Raw genomic sequence first — 6506 nt, 5'->3', positions numbered from 1 at the left:
ACTATAAAAAATTAACTATTAAAATGTTAAGTCTTTGTTAACAGATCACCTAAACCATCTTGCATTATATTAGTGTATATTCCAAACTAACCGAGGTGATAAATGACTCCCTTTCCCATGCTACTTCCCTTGACTGAGGTTCTTCAAAAAGCTGTGTTAAATCTTTTAAGCTGCTGGAACAAAAATCAATTAGAAACTGCCCCTGCCTAGGAAGAGCCTTAGTAACTGCCATCCCCCAAGCCTGCAGGGGTGAGTGGGGAGAATAATGGGTTCGCAACGGGCAGCGAGGAAGGGGGACCATAAGAGAGCTTGGTGCCTAGAATTTCTCACCGACCCCCACATGAGCTCTTGGGAGGAAAAACAGCATAAAATGTCTACCTCTTTCTGTCTCCATTTTTCCTTAGCACTGCTTCCAAACTTTAAATTAAATAGAAGTTAAACTCCAAACTGAATTGACCTTCTAAACTTCCAAGTTTATAGCGCAAGTTCATTGTAAGCTTGAAAGAGATACTAGTGCATTGTTGAGAGCCTGACTCCTGGAGGGCAATTTTATACACAGGGGGACTCTGGCCCAGGGCCCTAATATAATAACGATTATACATTAACTGTACCTAGTTATCTGTAATATAAGAATAATCCTATGATTTAACTCTGATAATACTTGTTTTGTGGATGGGAGCCATGTTACAACTGTGTTTGCAAAGAATTTTAAACGAACCCTACTGTGGGCAGGGCCCTTGGTGGGCGCTTGAGTGCTAGTTTGAAGGGAAAAAATGTGTGTAAGAAGCATGTGATGTTTTTGCAGTGGTTTGAGGGCTGGGTTTGGTAATTATACTCTCCAATGCGAAAATCCAATGTGGCATAATGAAAAACACACCTCTGTTCTGCTTCCAAAACTAATTCCAAATACAGGACAGTCTTCACGCAGGCTGATTGTATTCCATAAAGTGTGCATTTGCTCCATTTCTGTGTCTATAAGAGCACAGGGACAAAAATGAGATGCCACAAAAACGGGTACCATCTCCTCCCTTCGATTCTTGTTAACTCTCTTCCTCTGAGCTACCCTCTTCATCACTCTTATTGCTCAATCGACTTATTTGAAAAACACATGCAAAACCACTTTTAATAGAAGGAAAAGTAGTCATGTGGGTAGCAAATCAACTGTGCAGTTCAAATCATTATTACAATAAAATATTGTTTATTAAGTATCCTGCAGAGTTATAAAAAGGATAGTTTGAACTGGGTAGGAATAAAAGCCAGCAAGGTAGGGGGAGTATATAGATCAAGTGGTAGAGCACATGCTTAGCATGCACGAGGTCCTGGGTTCAATCCCCAGTACCTCCGTTAAAAACAAACATAAATATGTATCCCCCTCACTGACAAAAAATAATAAAATACTGCAATAATAAAAACCAGCAAGGAATTACACAGTTTAATGTGAAAGTCTTTTTTTTTTTTTTTTTTTTTTTTTTTTTTTGCTATAAAATTCTTGTCCAAGCTCGCTCTGCAACATTGAAAATTTTGCTACAGGAATTCAAAGGAACACAAATTTGTCTCATGGACTTTGAACCAAATGTTATGAACATTTATAACATCTATTTTCCCTTATCTAATAGGATTTGTTAATCAAGAAATGGAAGACATTTTCAATGCTTTTTGTACAAGAATCAATGGGTATAAAAATATCAATAACTCCCCTTAGCTGCCTACACAGAGGGCTCATATTGTTCACTGTTTATATGTTGCTGAGGGTCTTATCAACTAGGTTATAGGGCATTATTGTCTTAATGGTTACTCAGTGGAGAAATTTCTCTCAGAACTCAGTATCAGGAGTGATTGAAAAAAAGTGTTTCACTCTTTTTTTAAAAAAAAAATGTTGGGGGAAGGAGGTAATTAGGTTTATGTATTTATTTTTAGAGGAGGTACTGGGGATTGAATCCAGGACCTCATGCATGCTAAGCATACACTCCACCACTTGAGCTATACCCTCCCCTCTGGTTTTACTCTTTTTGCTTTTGATGCTAGGCAGCTCAAATTCCTGGCCTTATTTCACAACTTGTACTGAATTCTTGAGTATGAATTTTGTGTAATAAAATTATCCCTAGTTTTATCTTATTCGTCCTACTCTAATTTTTCCTTTTCCATAATTTCTTCATCTACTCTTTTTATCTTGCACTACATTTTTGCACGCAAGCAATCTCCAATCCATGGCTTGAATTTCTAAATAATGTGTCTAGAAAAAGAAATGACTGTTATTTCTTCAGCAGTTATGCTGACCAGAGAACAACCATTCACTGCTTTCTTCACCATGTGACACCCTGCAGAAGATATCAGTGTGGTGTCCTGAAATTCCCACTAATGCTAGGCAGTCAATGAGACTGACAGGCTGCTACATCTGCTTTCTTGACACTGCATGACACAGACCCCAGGATTTAAGTCACCATGGCTGGAACCTACCCTGGCTTCAGTGCCTAACGAAGACTATCATATGGTATAGGTGAGCAAAAGGTAGATACAATCAAAACAACATCCTGGATGTATTTCGGTTTATCTTTTTTTGCCTCAACAACTATTGCCATTTATTGAATTCTTACTGTGGTCCAAATACTTTTTTCCCCCAAAATATGGAACGCTTCACGAATTTGCACATCATCTTTGAACATGGGCCATGCTAATCTTCTCTATCTCGTTCCAATTTTAGTATACATGCTGCTGAAGCAAGCACTATTTTGGTTTATCTTAAACATTCCAAGTAGGTTCTAACATCAAAAATTTGTTTTACAAATACAGTTGCCTTTGGTTTGGTTGGTTACTTTCTTCCCTGATATGCCTTGATAGGATTAATGTTTCTTTTAACCCTAGTCTCCCTGTATCCTATTTCCCTTACCTCTTAATAAATCATTGAATTAGAAGAATTTTTGCTCTTCTTAAGTATTACCTCCAAAACAAAACCATAAAAAGGAAGCTATAAGGCCAAAACCAAACCAAACCAAACAGCAAATAGCAAACCCAAATTCCCCTGTCACCACCAGCAGCACCATCATAAGCCAAGTTAAAAGACAAATAATAAAATGAGAAAAATATCTGCAATATTAGAACACAGGTCAATTTTGTTAATATACAAATATTTAAGAGTCAATAAGAAAAAAAATCCCAGAAGAAAAATAAATTAAAGGCGTGAAATGGCAGTTGACTAAGAATACAAATGAACAAAAACATATGAAAAAATATTTAATTTTGCTAGCTATTTTTATTTTTAATTTTTTTTAGTTATTTTTAATTACAAATTAAGATGTATTGAGAGTTTTCTTGCTTGTCAGAATGGGGGAAAAATTAAAAGAATTCTAAAATTTTAGTAAACAGGAGTCCTATAAAAGGGATAAGGTCAAACGCAATAATCATTTCATTCTTGCAGATCCATACAGTGTAGACTCTCCCTGAGGACACTTCTCTTGCTACTCGTACTCCAGGACTGGCCTGTTTCAGTATCTACCTTCCTCCCTTTCCTGTTCTCATCTCCTTTGTCACAGTGCCTCCCCTGCACTCCTTCCTTCACCTCTTGCTTTGCCTCTCCTTGCACTTTCTTTCTTGTTTCTCTGGCTTCTCTCTTGATTTCTTAAATTTTCCTTCCTTACCCTTGGCTCTTTTCTTCACGTGCTCTTCCCCGCATCTCCCTTCCAACCTTGGTGCTTTTTGGCAGACAGATCCTTGCCTGATCCCTCATACAATCTCTGCCTAACCCTGGGCTCTTATCTCAGAACCTGGAACCCCATCACCCAGCAATCCACTTCCCTTGTTAGGATATAAAGACAGGCAGTTTGTTCCCTTAATGAGAGGGATTTGGGGCATTAGAGGACGAAGCAGTTTGGCAGACAAGCTTTTCAATCTCCACGTGAGTACTGTGAACAGGGATGGGAAAGCACGGGTTTTAGCACTCAGGACTCTGTCTTGTGGCTGAGACAGGATGGTTCATTGTTCACTTCTTCTGCTTAGCTTCCTGTCTGGGACTTGTGGCTAGGCTGCTCAGGGTAATCTGCTTCTCCATGAAAAGAAGCAGCTCTGCATTCATTCAGGCCTTTAGCAAAAATGTATCTAGTGCCCACTGCGAACTGAGCTGTTAGGGGTGGTACAGGATAACCGCGCAGTCCTTTGAGCAGCTCAAAGCTCTCTGTGTTTCACGGAAAAAGAGAATGGGGTTGCCTCTCCCTCAGTCCAATGAAATAAGCCTGGTGCAGAGAATGATGCCTTCCAACTTGCAGCGATGAAAACACCTTCTCCCTGGATGTCTCAGCCAAGAGAAGGGAGCATGTGGACTCCACGTGGGGACTAAGTCTGAGGTCTTCAGAAGAACTTCCAGCACCAGTTAGTTCCCTGTCTTCCTCCCTATTCTCAGTTGATCCTGAAAATGCTAGGTTTGGCTTTTTAAAAGACTCAGTGCTGTCCTTTACATGCACTGCTTATGCATTTATATCAAACTAGCATGCAGGACAAAGATGATTATGCACACCATTAAATACGTGCCAAACTAACCTTGTTTATACGTTATATTTTATTTCATCTCTCAGCTATATTCTCCTACGCTCAATCATTAGACTTTTTACTCATGTAGTGTGTTTTGTACTCAAATTTGAACAATTAGAAGAGACAATAGTCTACTGTGCATTAGATCAAATAGATTTCAGGAATAGTAACCACAGAATAGTATATTTTATATTCTTGGTTTGGTTCTCTGAAAAGAGACTCTTTTACGATTTATGTCAAAAGAATGAATATATAAACTATTCCTTCTACAGTTTCATCACCTTTGCCAAATTGTCAAATGCATGCCCTGGATAATGTGGATAACTTAGTCAACAAGTTTCATTATGCTTCTAAATGGAAATGTTCTGGAAAAAAAATTAAAAAGAAAATCTACTCCTTCTAGGTACAATTTATTTGCGTGGGCATTTAATAGAATACCTGCTCTCATAGATAAAGAATCACTAAATGATTTGAGTATATGTAATTATACACTATACACATATATGTATAAAGAAAAGAGAAAGGAATGTACCAAAACCCAGTTGCTACCACAACTGTATATGACCTAAACTTTCTTGAGTCTTGAATATTTATCCTCAAACCTAGTCTTTACATTTGAACATGTAACTACTTCCGTTTCTCTATGGTTGTGGAAGAATTTTAAAACATATGTTTAATCACTAGACTCTATTACACAGGATTTTTAGATATTGTGAAAAAATTTTCCTATTTCTCTTTCACATAACTGAATTTTTGTTTGCTTGTCACTTAGTAAAATGCGGGGACAAGATAAGTTGAGGGTTTATTTTTTAAATTTATTTTTTTATTTTTAACAGAGGTACTGGGGATTGGACCCAGGACCTCGTGCAAGCGAAGCACGTAGTCTGCCACTGAGCTATACCCATCCCCCAGGCTGAGGGCTTAGTCTCTGCTGGAGATCTATTGTGCTTCTTAAGATGTGTTGTATGTTTGGTGAAGTATTTTGGAACGTTTATACAACTATGGCTATAAAGTTCCTGGGGCCAAGGACTGGACCCTCAGTGCATAGCCCCTGGGCCCAACATACAAAAGTAGTTCAGGATATATTTCTTGAATGAAAATTCTATATAGTGATTCATTCACTCATGTAGCCAACCAAACCAGCTTACTCAGTCAATGTCATTGATTTTGTTGCCTTAATTAAATATAATTTATATTTGCAGATACTACTATATATGAAATAGACAAACAACAAGTTTCTACTGTGTAACACAGGGAGCTATAATCAATATCTTGTAGTAACCTATAATGAAAAAGAATTTGAAAAGGAATATATGTATATATATATGTATGACTGAAACATTATGCTGTACGCCAGAAATTGACACATTGTAAATAGACTATACTTCAACTAAAAAAAGCAATAAATAAAAGACTAAATATAATCTATAAAGTGGAAAGTCAAAATGAGGGAAGGGATAGAAAGATTATCACTGTTGAATTGTAGTGAAAAGATAAAAACTTTTGGTACTATGAAGAGCACGCTTTCTAAACTTTTGAATCCCTGAATAGCAGCAAGGAGGGGTAGGTGGGTGGAAACTCCAAAGACAATAATTTTAAAACAAAAAACAAACTAGTCCTTTAATTATAGCATAATCACCAGATTTCAAACTGTGAATTCACTTTTACTTTGGTCTTTTAAATAAATCACGCATGTTTTCTATATGGGGACCCACACCAAAACTCCTTTTTAATCTGGGAAAACATTCCCAAAATCCAAGTTAGTATCCAAGCTCTGGGATATTAATTTGATTTTGGATTCCTCCCTAAACTTTCCATGTTTAGCAATCTTTTTGAACTGTCCCTTGGGAAACACATGTTTGTATTACACATATTCCATGTCTTTTAATAGTAACATTTAGAAATTCAGTAGGAAAAAAATAATGCCCTTGTAAATTTGATCTCTTTTGCAAACATCAGAACATGAAATGTTCATTGGCTTACCC

At 37.2% G+C, this 6506-nt stretch overlaps 1 non-coding gene across 1 annotated transcript; it reads right to left on the bottom strand.

The window, feature by feature from the left end:
• Positions 1-2618: 2618 nt before the first annotated feature.
• LOC116153207 (U6 spliceosomal RNA) lies at positions 2619-2725 on the bottom strand. Its single transcript, XR_004136995.1, has one exon. It is a non-coding gene; the product is annotated as a U6 spliceosomal RNA (small nuclear RNA).
• Between the last annotated feature and the right edge of the window lie 3781 nt (positions 2726-6506).

This window comes from Camelus dromedarius, chromosome 4, assembly GCF_036321535.1.
Source record: "Camelus dromedarius isolate mCamDro1 chromosome 4, mCamDro1.pat, whole genome shotgun sequence".
Taxonomy (NCBI): domain Eukaryota; kingdom Metazoa; phylum Chordata; class Mammalia; order Artiodactyla; family Camelidae; genus Camelus; species Camelus dromedarius.
Note: the sequence above shows the minus strand (reverse complement) of the source record. Positions and strands in the feature narration are given on the sequence as shown.